Source organism: Macaca mulatta, chromosome 1 (genome assembly GCF_049350105.2).
Source record: "Macaca mulatta isolate MMU2019108-1 chromosome 1, T2T-MMU8v2.0, whole genome shotgun sequence".
NCBI classification, from domain to species: Eukaryota; Metazoa; Chordata; class Mammalia; order Primates; family Cercopithecidae; genus Macaca; species Macaca mulatta.
In genome coordinates, this window is record NC_133406.1 from 41,454,285 (window position 1) to 41,470,221 (window position 15,937).

A 15,937-nucleotide genomic window follows, 5' to 3' on the forward strand; every position below is an offset into this window, starting at 1 on the left:
AACAAGGTAGAATTCAGGACAAAGAGCATTAAGATGACAAAGAAAGAGACTTTATAATACTAAAGGAGGCCATTCACATCAAAATATACCAAGTGTGAATTTCTATGCACTTTCATATACTACAGGAGTTGGCAAACTTTCTTTCAAGAAATAGATGGTAAACATTTTAGGTTTACAGGCTATATACTATCTGCAACTACTACTTAACTCTGCCATTGTAGTGATACATCAGCCATAAACAATATGTAAATGAATGAGCATTGCTGTGTTCCAACAAAACTTTATTTATAAAAACAGGCAGCTGGTATGTAGGCTATAATTTGCTGACCCCTAATATAGTAGAAAGTATAGAAACTGTAAAGAAAAACAGAAATAACAATAAGAGATATTAACATACCACTTTCAGTTAAAGATGGTACAAATGGGGAAAAAGTAAGTATATATAGGATCTATACAACGCACTAATAGAGACTTCTCAAGTGCACATGGAACATCTACTAGTACTGACCAACAATTACATCCCAAAGAAAGCCTCCATAAAATTGAAATTATATAAACAACATTCTCTGATCTAAATGACATATACATAGAAGTTGATAATAAAATAAAACCCCCTAAATCCACTAAAAACTCTCTTACAAAGTCCTTTTTTAAAAAATAAATACAAGACAATTTCAGAACTTCCAAAAATTAATAGTGAAAACACTACATACCAGAATTTTGGGATACAATTAAAGCAGTAATTAGAGAAAAATTCAGTTTTATATGCTTAAATAAATAAAAATAAATGCGTTAAATTTCTACTCAAAAAGCTAGGAGAAAAGCAACAAAGTAAACATATATAAAGAAATTAATAAACATAAGGGTAGAAAGTTGTGAGATATAAAACAGGAAAAGAGTAGAAACAAACTAAAATGCTGCTTCTTTGAGAAAAATCAATAAAAGACAAGCCCTAGTTAATCTACCTAAGACAAACAAATATAAAACAGTAAGAAATGGTAAGGATGGGAAACAATATGATTGATTTGAAAGAAAAATTTTAAAAATGTGTAATCAACTACTTTGTACAACTCGATGATAAATAACTTTGAAAACTAAATATAATAGAAGATTTTCTAAAAAAATGCATGTTAGCAAAATTAACTCCTGAAGAGATATAAAGCTTAAATGAATAACTTCCATGAAGACAGTAAGGAGGAAAAAAACCCAACTAGGCTCATGTGTTTTTACAAGGGAATTCTACCAAATCCTACAATAGATACTTCCAATGCTCTACACCTTGTTATCCAGAGTGTAGGGAAAAAAATGAAAATTCTAAGTTGTTCTAATATTGCAAGTATAATATTGATGTCTAAACCTTATGAAGATTTACACACACACACAAAACTATAGGCCAATATCCTTTAATGCATATGCTGCAAAAATCTTAAATAAAGTATTAACAAACAGAGTCCAACATCTTATTAAGAAAATATAGCATGGTCTAAGAATGTTTAATATGAAGGAATTTCATTGACATAATTCACTATGTTAATGGACCTGGAGAAAAATCATGATTATCTCTGTAAATGTGTAAAAAGTCTTTAACAAAATTCCACACCTATTCCTGGTTTTTAATAACCACACAGAATAAAATTCAAGCAGATACTAAAAAAACAAGCCACTACAATTAAAACTGTGTGGTAATGACACAGGGATAAATGACACAGGGAGCCCAGCGGCACAGAACAGAAAATATAGAAATTTAGTGTATGATAAGGGTATTATGTAACATTCCTATGTAACAAACATGCACATATACTCCCTGTATCTAAAATGAAATTGGAAATTTAAAAATAAATAAAGTTTCACCAAAAATATATATACATATAATACGGGTTTGAAAAATGATCAGAGGTACACATGAAATAATTTAGTTTTTATTGCATCATTACTTCCACTGCGATTTGTAGGACGATTTAAAATAAATTGAAAGAAAATATAAATAAAGGGCGAGTACAGTGGTTCATGCCCGTAATTGCAGCACTTTGGGAGGCCAAGGTGGGCAGATCATTTGAGGTCAGGAGTTTGAGACCAGCCTGATCTACATGGTGAAACCCGTCCCTACTAAAGAAAACCAAAAAATTAGCTGGGTATGGTGGCACGTGCCTATTAGTCCCAGCTACTCAGGAGGCTGAGGCAGGAGAATCACTTGAACCTGGGAGGTGGAGGTTGCAGTGAGCCGAGTTCGGTCCACTGCACTCCAGCCTGGGTGATAGAGTGAGATTCTGTCTCTATAAATATAATAAATAAATAAAGCATACACATAAAAAACAGTGCTTTTCATTAAAATGAACCATTATAGTTTTTACTTGATTTTAAATTGCCTCTAAATATATTCAAATTTCTTTATCTCCTAAAAAAATAACATTTAAGAGAGGTAATGTTCAGAAATGTTCAAGAGAGAAAAATACATTGTTAAGCAATGCACGGTGGAACTCTATTTAGATAGGGAATACATTTCTGTAAAATACCAAGTAACTTAAAACTATGTAACTTAAGTCATAGGGTATAGAAAAATGGGACATAGAGGTACATAACTAGTATTTGAAAATATTATTTTGTAAAATAGATACTTAAACTAAAACTAGGCTAATTAAAAACATTATCCAATAACTAGAGATGACACCAATGGCCAACTTGATCTACTTTCAAGTGTCTTCTTGAAATTAGATGAGAACCAGCTCCTCTCTTCACGGCAAGGTCTAGGAGGGAGAAAGACCCACAGGTCCACCTGGACATTCCATGGCCTGGAGAGGGAAAGAGGTGATGTGTGAAGCTGACAGTTTTGAGGGATGCGAGGTGAGCACCTTAGGACCAAGATGGGGTAGGAGGAGCCCTTAGCAACTCACAGAGGTGGGAAAGTGGCCCAGAAAGCAACGTGGAAGAAGGCCACAGGCTCCACCGAGTTTGTGATTGTGCCAAAAAGTGCAAAGTCAGCAAAAGTCACGTCCATTTTGACTCATGGTCACAAGCTACCAACATCCAGGGTAACAGGTGGCCATGAAGAGCACAATGAGAATCCTACCACTGGTCTTGTAACAGGAAGCATGCAGAGAGCAATTCCTGAAACTCGGAATTTACCATAAAGCACCTTATTCTTCACTCAAAACATTATGAAGAGGAGTAAGTTAAAACTAAACGAAACAAAAATTCCTCATCACAGTGTTAGCCAAAAGTTATGAGAATTCTACATTATTCTTAAATTATTTATAAATGGTGTAGGAGAATTTGCCAGGTGCAGTAGCACACACCCTTAGTCCTAGCTACCTGAGAGGCTGAGGTAGGAGGATCACTTGAGCCCAGGAGCTCCAGGCTGCAGTGAGTACAACTGTGCCTGTGAATAGTCACTGCACTCCAGCCTGGGCAATATAGCGAGACCCCATCTCTTAAAGAAATAGTCTAGGTAATTTATACATCATCTACTTCTTTCCCTGGTTGTTGTTTCTTCATTACACAGGACTTCTTAAATTCTCTTTGCCTTCTCTACATCAATGCATTCCTAATCCTTTTGACAGAGTTGGTCTTATTGTACGAAATGCATTTTCCTGGTGTACAGATTAAACAACTCCAAAACCTGCCCAAGCATCCACTCCTGATGAACATCCTTAGAAATTAGCTGCCTTAGAAGTATGCAGAGGTAAAGATGTCTAATTAAAAACAGATGCACAGATTTCAAATATTCTCTTTACTGAGTTAAAAAATTGTCTGTACTCTTACTTCCCTGAATTAAGATTCTCTTTGTTCTCAGGCTTCTGAGGAAATGAACATGTCCTCCAGTTGTGGTTGGAGACAGGTGCATCCATCCTGGTCTTTGAAGTGCAGGGCCAATCTCTCCTACACTCATTCCCAGAGGAGGAAGAGGCCCTGGCCACACCAGCCCACCAAGGAAGCCTCGCAGCCCCACTGAAGACTGAGTTTCCCTGCTCCTCCTCCCCACTGTCAAAAAAAGGCAAAAACGAAGAAATCCAGGCAGACACTCCTAACTGCTGCCTTGTAATCGCTCTGACAAAAGTATGTTTCCATTTGAATGCATAATAATGAAAGCATTACAGGCCCTGGGCTATTCAGAGGGTTGGACAGAGAGAGATACCAAAGGCTCAGATGCAAGCTCTCTGGAGGAAACCCGAGGCTGGTGCTAACGGTTCTATTTTCAGAGCCCTGTAGCACAAGGCAACAACACCGCGGTGCTTGTCCTGCTGCAGCACTCCACAAGCAGCTAGACACAAAAACCTCTGCGGCTGAGGTGGATTTTTCCATGAAGCTAGGAAGCTGAGAACCCAGAATGTGTGAGGCCCCTCAGGAGGAGCTGAGGCACAGTGGCCCCTCTCTCAGTCTGAAGGCTCCTTGCGGTTCTTGTGGAAAATGAGTACTGCCTCGAATCTGTCATCCTCCTCCCAATCAGACCAGAAAAGGCACCCGGAAAAATTGCAGACATCACTAACGAATTACTTGAAGAAAACAAATGATGTGCAGGGACAGCTGGACATCTGGAGAGGTGATCTGCAAGTAATTGACAGTCAGTAATCAAACTGGAAAAATACAAACATGGGCTGGCTGGGTGACCATGTTTCCGGGAGGCTCACACAGCTCAGTCTGCCTCCATTCTCCAACTAGAGTGGATTCACAGCTAAATCAACACCTCCACTCACTCTCTCTTCCCTGGGTCTCTCTGACTCAGGATAAGACAGCAAGGAGAGGCTGGGTGCAGTGGCTCACGCCTGTAATCCCAGCACTTTGGGAGGCTGAGATGGATCATCTGAGGTCAGGAGTTCAAGGCCAGCCCAGCCAACATGGTGAAACCCCGTCTCTACTAAAAATACAAAAATTAGCCAGGCGTGATGGTGCGTGCCTGTAGTCCCAGCTACTTTGGAAGCTGAGGCAGGAAAACTGCTTGAACCCCGGAGGCAGAGATTGCAGTGAGCTGAGATCATGCCACTGCACTCCAGTCTAGGTGAGAAAGCGAGACTGTCTCAAAAGAAAAACAACAACAACAAAAAAGACAGCAAGGAGAGCTCAGCTCTTGAGCTGTTTTTAATTTTCTTTGAAGGTCATGTTGGGACAATAACTTTCCTTTACCTCTAAGGAGCCCTGGTACCGGCCAGCCCCAAGGTCTCTCCCTTCCACTTTTAGGGGAGCTGTGGCCCTGAGACAGCTTCAGTGCTCACAGTTGGCTTCCTCTCTGTCCATGAGTCCTGGCTTGCTTTCTTTGGAGCTAATACTTGAAAAGGGAGCGCTGGTAGAAACAGGTGCCACATCCACACTGGCCACCTCTCACCCTAGTGCTGCCCGTCTGCTTTCCCTCTGATTCTGCTTTTAGTTCCTATTTCCCCTTCTTCCTCTTCTCCAGCTGTGCAAGTTAGTAAAGGCCCATGAGTCTTGAATTCAAAATCGAATTGGGACTAAGGGAAACACGTATTGGAGGTGTGATCACAACATGTGTAGGGATCCCCTTAACTGATGATGCTCCCAGGTCAACAGGTGCATTGTCACCACTACATGGAAGGGAGCACAAAGAGCAGGCCAAGAAGTCAACACATCTGCAGGATGAGACAGCTTGGAAGGATCCTTGCAGGATGCTTGGCTGTGGAAAAAAAAATATTGAGATTTATCTGGCAATGTCTAAAAACACTGACATTTCTCCTTGTTCCAGAAGTTAGTTTTCATTTCTAAGTCTTGCCTCTTGAGACTCAGCGCCAACTAGAAATAATTAGAACTGACTCATTTATTTTGACCACAAGTCCTACTGAGGTTGTTAGGGCTAAATTCATATTGGTAAGCATGGGGCCACTGGAATCATATTAAAGATGCAGACTGGATCTCTCAGCAGGTGGGACACAGAAATTGAGGACACAGTACTCCCTTGTTTTATTTTATTTTTGAGATGAAGTTTCACTCTTTTTGCCCAGGCTGGAGTGCAGTGGCACAATCTCAGCTCAATGCAACCTCCGCCTCCCGGATTCAAGTGATAATCCTGCCTCAGCCTTCCAAGTAGCTGGGATTAGAGGCATGTGCCACCATGCCCAGCTAATGTTGTGTTTTTAGTAGAGACGGGGTTTCACCATGTTGGTCAGGCTGGTCTCGAACTCCTGACCTCTGGTGATCCACCTCCTCAACCTCCCAAAGTGCTGGGATTACAGGCATGAGCTGCCGCGCCCAGCCAGGACATGGTACTTCTGATCACTTCCATCTGTACTGAGACTCAGGGAATGTCCTCAGCTTCCCTGTCACACCCCGGAAAGTCTAGACCTCTGTCACTATAGAAGAGGTCTGCGACTGGTGGAGCAGCAGGATGGCAACACTGGACAGCGACTGATCTATTGATCTTGGTGCCTGAGAACCCACAAAATACTTTCCCCAGAGGCTCAAGGGAATGGCAATGGAATGAACAACAAAGTTAGTCACCACCTGGACAATCCTCACCATGACTAGTGAGTTGGCAAAGGTAAATTTTCCAATTCAAGACTTCAAACACTGAACTACCGTCTCAGATGCTTCTTGTTTTCATCCAGCAAAGAAGACTCATTTGTGTAGAAAATAAAGAGCTCCACCTAAAAATAAAATTCCACTAATGAAAGCAACTACTGTAATTCATTTTCAAGAGAGGTCATATTATCGAGTCCCACCACCTCTGTGTCCAGTCTCAAGGAACGCCTCCCCAGCAACAGACGTGCCAAAGGCAGAGACATGCTCAGCTACTCAGCAAAATATGCCAATTGATTCTTGCTTCTTGGTTACCGGGTAGAGTTCTGTCTAAAGATCCGGAACCCTTCTTGTGGGTGGAAACTAGATATGGATATGGTTAAGGCATGAATATGGATTGGGGGCCTGGGGATTCCTCCCACAAAAAGCCTTTTCCTAGATCCTATTCATACCAAGTCAATTAGTTGCAATTCTTCACAATAAACTAAGAAATCAGAAAAACTTATTTCTTATGAAAACCTCCTCACCAGCAAAATTAATGTTTATACTGCCTCATCATCCCTCCTCAGTATGTCTCATTTCATCCCAGAAACAATCATAGACACAACACACCTGAAATCTGGGTATGTGTGATGTAAAAATAAATATTTGATTCTAGAAATTCAAGCAACCAATCAATTTCATCCCTAAACAGCATACCTAAATTTTTCCTGATGGTAAAATTTGCTGATTGACCAGTTAACAGTCAATTCAAAAGCCCATTATCATCTTTTAATGAAATTAATAAACTTAATTAAGCATATTATAATTGAGCTATTGTTGATACTCATGATTCTGAGATATATTTTTCTTGTCAACATTATGTCACATACAAATCCATTTTTAGCCTTATGATTAACTAAATTACTCATTATCTTTATTTCCCCCGTTATAGAAAAGAAGGCTGAGGATGAGAGGTTATGACTTGCTCAAGTCATGCAAATGGTGGGTACTAGAGCTTGGACTTTTTATTTAGGCCTTCTAATCCATCCCTCAACACCCACCCCCCGACCCCAGGCTCCCCACCACACCTGTCCAACAGAGAGTAGATGACCAGGAAACACTGTCAAATTGGAAGTTCTCTACCTTGTCAAGAATATAAATCAATATGACCAATATGATCATCTCAGGATGACAGGATGGAAATGTCCCAGCAAAAAAACAAAAGAAAAATGGGAAGATTCATCCATTCCCTACAAGCTTTGCTTAGGTTTACTTTCAGCATAATTTTCCTTGGAGTCACAACCCTTGGAATTCCATGAAAATATCAGTGGGAGCATCTGAGACAAGACAAATATGTTTCTCGTTTGTCTAAGTACCCTCTTCCTGTTTTTGTTCTCCTTTGTCCCTTATTTATTCTTCTTCCCACCCTTTTTACCCACTCATCATGGCCCGTTTTCTCGTCCCTATTGGATTTTCCAATTCTGATAAGTTCTTTATTTTGTGGATGTACCCTGAAGACATGTAGTTACTAGTTAAATGTAGCACTGGTACTAAAGAGAAGACACAGCAGGATCCAATAACATTTTCTCCAGGAGTCCTGAACCTCTGCACCCTCCAAACACATCAGGTTAGATTGGACACCCTCTTTCTGTAATTATGCATCACTAGCTTGCCGTGCTTCCAGCACTGTGGTTGCTCCTGTCCCCTGAGGACAGGGACTGTCCCGGTACTTAACAGTTCACTATAAAATAAGCACTTATCATGAGTTTCATGAGTGAATGAATGAACAATTTCAGGGAACTTCTCCTCATCCAACCCAAATGCCTACAAAGGCTGAGCACAGATAACAAAGAAGTGAAATGGGCCGTGTATGAGCCAACAGCCTGAAAGGAGGACTGTTGAGAATAGGCACATGTGGGCCCCAGCTGAATGCTGCTGTGCTGGAATGTGTGCCCAGAAATGCTAGGCTTTCAAATTGTTTCAAGAGAAGCTGGCTATCTACTTTTTAGAGATAAATGTCTATTTATAACCTGTACAAACTTTTAGGCTGAAATGCCATGAAAATATTCCAGCCTGGCAATAGGTCTCGGAAACCAACATAAAAAACACATTGTTTTATCTCTTAATAGCCCAGGCCCATCCATCCACACATACTCAGGGCACATATTTCAGTAATTAAATATTTCAAATATGGCTGGGAGGATAGCAATAATAACTTTGCTTCTTTCACAAAACAGAAAACATCTTCCATGAGAAAGAAAAGACAAACATGCATAGATTGAGCAAGGTGTAAGTAATTCTCTCAACCAGTCTAATATCAAGAGAATTGGAAAGAAGAAAAAAAATGATGGCGGCACCACGGGATGAGTATAAGTGTACACTTCCCTGAAAACACCGTACATACCTCCTCTCATTGCGCAGCAACTAAGACATGATTACTGCTGCAAAAACTTTTTACTAAAAACTTTATTGAGATACATTTCTCATACCGAATATTCACTCTTCTAAAGTATAAAATACAGTGGTTTTTAGTTGTGCAACCATCACCATTATCCAATTACAGAACATTTCCATCACCTCAAAAAGAAACCCTACACCCATTAGCAGTCACTCCTCACCCGTCCAGCCCCTGGTAACCACTTTTCTGCTTTCTGTCCCTATGGATTTACCTATTCTCGTCCTTTCTTATCAATGGAATCATACGATTGTGGCCTTTTGTGTCTGACTTCTTTCACTTTGCAACTGTTTTCAAGGTTCATGCATGTTGTAGCACGTATCAGTACTTCATTTCTTTTTATGGCTAAATAATATTCCAAAGTATGGATATGCCACATTTTGTTTATCCATTTATCAGTTAATAGACATTTGGGTGTTTTCACTTTCTAGTTACTATGAACGATGCTGCTATGAACATTCATGTAGAAGTTTTTGTGTGAACATATGGTTTCATTTACCTTGAGTATGGCTGCTCAAACTTTAAATACTATGGAAAAAGAAAAAAAAATTTTTTTCTTATTCTTTACCCTTTGTGGAGAATCTACTATGTTCCAGGCACTAAGCTGACCATTTTACATATATAACTTTAGCATTTAAAGTAATTCTCCTGTAAGTATTATTATCCCCATTTTACAGAAGAGGAATGTGAGGCTTAGAGACTCTCTTCCAAATACTGTTTTCTTTCCATTTATACCTGATCTTTGATATGTATTTTTCTTAATTTCTGAAATTCTCAGTTTTCTGTTCCAGTGTAGCAGAGAGGAATCCTTTACTCTGCTTCATGAGTATCTTGGTTGTACATGAGATGAGCAGATGCAAGGGCCCAGGAATGCGTGGGCAGTTGCAAGGAAGTGAGAAGTGTCAGGTCTCAGCAGAGGAGCTGGGTGGAGCAGCTGAAACAGGACATGGATGATTAAACTCTGAGGGGGGATGTCCAGCACTGCCTAATGGTGGGGCTAGGTCCATGTAAACAGTTAGTTCTTGGGCCTGGCAGAGCGATGCTACAGCAAAACATGGAGCCTCTGAAACATGAGGTCATGGGGAACTGGAGCCAGCGCAACCACAGGGAAAGTCACAGCCCAAGGACTGGGCTTGCTACATGCAGCAATTATTGACAGGAGGATCTCCCCACCAGGATCTGCTCTGTTATATGGAGGAGAACTGGCTGAACTGCAGTGACAATGTAAAGGCAAAGTGGTCTCTTGGATTGAGGACTGGGAGAAAGCTGAAGGCAGTGTCTGTGTTCTGTGTAGAAAGATTTACTTTGATTCGTTCATTTCTGAAAACAACTGCAGTTAAGAATGACAATAAATATTTAAGTTATCTATTAATCCTGAGTTCCTTGACACTACTATTTCGCTAACGACATCCTTAATCAAATAAAAAGTATGAAGTCAGGAGGCATGGCTCTTTCACCAATTAACTCTGTAATCTTAATGAATTTACTTGAACTCCCTGTGCCTTGTTTTTCCATCTGTAAAATGGGACAATAACATCTGCTGCATCTACCTAGCTCACTGGGTTATTCTGAGGAGCTAACAGCATGTGAAGGAGCTTTCGAGAATACTTTCCTTCCCCTGGCTGTCCCCAACACACACACACATCCTCAAATAAGAAATAAGACAGCTTGTTGAATACGCTCTTAAGACACATGCAAAAAAGTTCAACACATGCATTTAAGGCAAACAAACTACAATTACTACAGCCTACCATTTTTTAAGAAAAAAAGATATACATGCCCATTATCACCGAGAAAGTGAAAGAAATGTACAGCAAGGACTGCTAATTATCTCAATATCAGTTCTTCTCTTTCTCCCTAGTAATACAATTTTTAGCTGAGTCTAAAGAATAAACTTTAGGCTCGACAACAGCAGGGACATTTGTCTCTTCTGTTCACTGCTCCATCCTTAACACTTAGAACAGTGTCTTGCACATAGTATGTGCTCAGTAAATATTTGCTGAATGGTTCCTCTCACATCAAACTCCTAGCCTAATAAGAACTGTAAAAACACCTGTACAGTTCTCTCAGTTCAACAGTCACCAGCTATGCATCTCTTCTGTGCCAGTGATCATGGCACTTGCTGGAAAGCAACACCTTGTCACTCACATCAAGATGCACCCAGTTTCTCACAGCTGGACAGGAAATACAGATGTGTAAATAAATAACTGTAATTCGGTATGACATTGTCGACGATGGATATATGACAAGGTCTCCAAGTACCAGGGAGGAGGGAGTGGCTAGGAAGGTGTGGGAAGGGCCACGAGAGGCTTCTCAAAGGATCAGAGACCTGAACTGGGATTTGAAGATTGAGCAGATATTAAGGGAAGGTAGAAAGAAGAATGTTCCAGAAAAAGGAACAACATATGTGGAGGAAGAAAGGGATGTAACAGTCTGATGTGTTTGTTGAACTCCATTTAAATTTGTTGGGCTAGAACTTAAAAGCCAAGAGGGCGAGATGGCTGTGAGGTGTCAGGGCTGATGCAGTTGTCAGGGATGGGGTAGGTACAGGACACAGTGAAGAAGGGTGACCCCCTTTCATGGGTCCCTAGCATCCTGCCCTCCTTTAAAAAAATAAACTGATGTATAATTCTCTGAAATTATGTATTTTTCCAGATTGTGACAGGTATTGCCGTTAGCATGAGCATGCATTTATTCTCTGATTCCTCAGAGGAAATTCAAAAAACACGTGATGTGCTGGCCTATTTTATTCAGTTCCAATTCCATCCACAGGTGCAGCTGCCACATAGTCTGGGTTTTCTGGGAAAGGTGTGATTTCTAACATTCCGACCCATTTTCTTCACAACTTCATTTGTACCTCCCAGATCATGTGTCCAAAGTAAACACTTAACATGTGCTTGTTGAATGACTAAGTGAACAAATAAATGCTTGTAAAAATCAATGACATGAACAAAAATAAAGTGGTTATATTTGCTAAGGGTCTATTACTTAATGAAAAGCACCAGCAAATCGGTAATAGAACAATATTCGATGCATATAAATCATTTTGATTTTTGTAAAAAGCCATCACGCTTTTCTCTGCTATAGTATTTGTTTCTCCAGTGAGAAAGTTGGACTAGAAACATGAACAAAGAGAAAAAGTATAAATTTACAAACTGAATTCAAGGCTGTTTTCCCACAGAGTATCCCAGAATGAGAACTTGGACCTGACTAAAAAAAAAATGTCAGCCCAGTCAGTCACTGTTATCCAATACCTGTTGCCTTGGTTCCAGGAACAACACTCCTGGCCATCTCAGGAGGGAGAGAAAAATGTTTGCTTTGCGTTTACCTGCCTGGAGAAGTTTTCAGTCTGGCCTTCCCATATCACTTCATTTGTGGTTCCTTCACATGTTGGGGTGGGGATGTTGTGGGAGACTACAGTTTGGCAGGTGTTAGATACATGTTCATATCCTATACTCACAGCCACAGGTCAATTGAACAGAACCAAGTCATATTTTTGAGGAGTTTTGAGTTATTTTACTTAGTCGTAGTGTCAGGGCAAACAGGAGGCTATTCTGATGGGTTTTTTTTTTTTTTTTTGAGTTTTTTTTCCATTTCTCTGCTGGAAAACTACCATCAGAGGGAAGGAACACTGTGTGCTCCTAACATTCTCAGGATCTGTGTGGCTTTGTCACATGCTCCCGGGAGAGGCGCACGCATAAATACACAGCATATACATGTGTTGCTATTGCCTTTACTACTCACTGTGCTTCTGCAGAGAGGGGCGCAGTGAAAGCAAACCTCAGCTAAGTGCTCACTCCGGGCCAGGCATTGACCTAGAACTCTAGTAATATCTCATTTAATCCTCACGACAACCCTATCATGTGCTATACTTACTATTTCCATTATACGGCGGAGGAAAATCAGGTCCAGAGATGTGACACATCAGGCCCAAAGTCTCAGAGGTAGTAAGAATTAGAGCCAGACGTGAGTCGGACAGCTGGACTCATGACTGTCCCATCTACCACTACTCCAAGAGGCTTATTTTGAAGTTATCCTTTGGAGTGAAGTTTAAAACAGAAGGAAATATTTTTAAAGACAGTAGAGGGTAAATTCTAACTTTGTCTTCAAAGTGCTAGGTATATCAGCAGGCTTTACATTATCAGTAAAACTGCTGCAGCCACAGGCCATTTAAGTTAGCTTAAAGCCCCCATGGGTCATGGGCCTCAGAAAGGTAGTCAACGAAGCGCTCATAATTTTCAGTGGTGTCTTAAAGAAGGAATGACACCTAATGATGATTGATTGACTCTCCTCTTTAATATTTCTCAAAACTTTCAGTTAAGTTGTTTATCTGGTCTCTGACAGGTTTAAGAATCTTTGCTCTTGCTGTGAATAGAGTAATCACTTGAAAGGATGCCTGATACACTAGCTTTTTAAAAGCCTGCTCCAGATTTCATCTGGTGACTTTGGAAGGTAGGACACGGATACTGGGCTCTAGACTTCCAAGGTGCTCAAGCCTTCCCCAACCTTCCCAAATGGTGAAATCCCCCAGTTATACGGCTTTTGGTACTATGTATCTTTTCTTTCTAGTACTTATCAGAGTTGTAATTCTACATTTATTTCTATGGTATTCAATAATTTATTTCTCCTCCAATGGTTTATAAGCTCCATGAGGGCAGGGATATGTCTGTCTTTGCTCATCACTGTATCCTCAAGCCCAGGACAGTGCCTGGCATCAGCACTGGATAAATGTTGCTAAATGAATAACCTGATGCAAAAATGCTGTCCTCACTTTTTTAAAGAAAACTCTAAATATTTAAAATATGTATTTTTCACCAGTAAAAATGAAACACACAATCAGATAAAGATGATAAAATGTCTTTTGGGGCACTTCCTCTATCTTTCATAATCCATATCTGGAAAGTTTGACTTTCATGTGGGCTCTGGAAACAGGAGGGAATCAGATGCTGTTTGGTATTAAGCTGCTGAAGGCCAGGGAGCCCACTAACCTATCTAAGAGGAAGTGGGGAATGTAATCAGTTGCTTTGAAGGCAGCACCCAGGAAATATCTGGCCAGGACAGAGGTTCAAGCAAATATATCGTGGTAGATGGTAAATATGGCAACAGGTGAGTAATTCTTCTTCCTGGCTTTCATTGGAGTGTGTCTTTTAAGCCAAATTAGAAATCCATCAAGAGGATTTGGTATGCATCATTATAAACAGAGTCCAGCTCCAGCCAATGCAGGGAGAAGACTGCAACCCACCTTTCAGACACAAAAAAGGACCCAATGACTCCCTGAGGAACAAGTAGACCAAGGGCAGCTCTGAACACCCTTCCTTCCCCAGCCCCAGGTCAGGCCATGTCTAAGGCATGCTTTAGTCTCTAGGTGCCACCACGTTCTTTTGGAGGTGCCATGTGAAGGAAGCCAACAATGTTCAACATTCAAAGTTCACACCCCCAGAATTTCCTAATTTTTCAATTGCCTCTGTAAATTATTTCAGAATATGTCACTGTTAAAATTCTTAATTTCATTCCCACATCCTGATGTTTGGAGAGGGAATTAGGCATTACCAGAGCTAGATTTGAACTCACTGATCCAAGTTTCTTCAGCAGAGGATCCAAAAGGAACCAAAAATTTCATCAGGACTATTATGTGTATGAAGACATAACAGAAGCCTTTCTGTATAATGTAGCACTCAAGACAAGGATTCAGTAAAATAAATCATATTCATTTTCTCCTTTAATTCTTACAGCATCCTAGGAAGTAGGTATTCTCCCTATCTCATGGATGAGAAAATAGTTACAAAGCTGGTAAGCAATGGTTCCATGATTCAAGCCTAATTAACCTGCAAATTATTATTATTATTATTATTATTATTATTATTATTTGAGACAGCGTCTTGCTCTGTAGCCCAGGCTGGAGTGCAGTGGTGTAATCTCGGCTCACTGCAACCTCCGCCTCCCGGGTTCAAGTGATTCTCCTGCCTCAGCCTCCCGAATAGCTGGGATTACAGGTGCGTGCCACCACGCCCCACCAATTTTTGTATTTTTAGTAGAGATGGGGTTTCACTACGTTGGCCAGGCCAGTCTCGAACTCCTGACCTCCAGTGATCCTCCTGCCTCGGCCTCCCAAAGTGCTGGGATTACAGGCAAGAGCCACCACGCCTGGCCTTAACCTGCAAATTAAAGGTGAGTTTTCAAAAGCAAGGAATGAAGAGATTTCTTTTTGGTGAGGTCTTATGAGGAGTAATAACAAAATATCTGGCATAAAATCAAGGATCTTACATCTAGTCAGATTTTTTTAAAACAGAAAATAAAGCCAAATGTATCTGACTATACTGCCTATAGATAAATTCCATTTTATCCAGAAGGCGGTATGGTAAAGTGACTTCTGAAACCCTTCAGCTATTTAATCCTGGCTAAATTACTTAACATCTCTATAAGCCTTAGTTTCCACATTTGCATTGTTATAAAGACTAAGAAATCACATATGAAAAGAATAAACTTATTAGAAAAAAAACAAAGAGAAGAAAAACAATAACATGAATACATATCAATAGTCATTTTTGAATACCTAAAATTTCCAAACTTGTAGCAAGAAAATTGCAAATATAAGTACTTCACCAATAAAAGAAATAAGTGCTATAATCCAATAAAAGGCATTTGGCCCTGATGGAGAGAAAAAAATTTCCCAAACAAGCAAACATTTTTAAAAAAATCTAACTTACTGGCAAAAGTGATTTTGGAACTCCAAACCTATAATGAACAGTTCAAAACGCACATAGACATGTCTGAACATAACGAACAAAAATCTTAAAACCGTAGCAAAGTAGAATACAACAAACATGTCAAACTCAGTAAAATAAACATCCTCTTGAGTGAGCGGCGAGTGCGGGGAGAGGAACGGGAGAAATCCCTAGGCACCATCCAGAGAGTTCTTCAAGCAGGACGTTGTGCCAGTGGAGGCGCAGCCTCCGGAAGCCAGAGTCATGTCAGGCTAGCAAGCGCTCAAGGGCTTCTTGTATACTACCTTGTATGTTTGCTTCCAGCTGGTGTGTA

General features: G+C 40.3%; 1 protein-coding gene across 2 annotated transcripts in view; it reads right to left on the bottom strand.

The window, feature by feature from the left end:
• The window catches only part of COLGALT2 (collagen beta(1-O)galactosyltransferase 2), a 103,671-nt gene that overhangs the window by 44,268 nt on the left and 43,466 nt on the right, over positions 1-15,937 (bottom strand). The window lies entirely within an intron of this gene.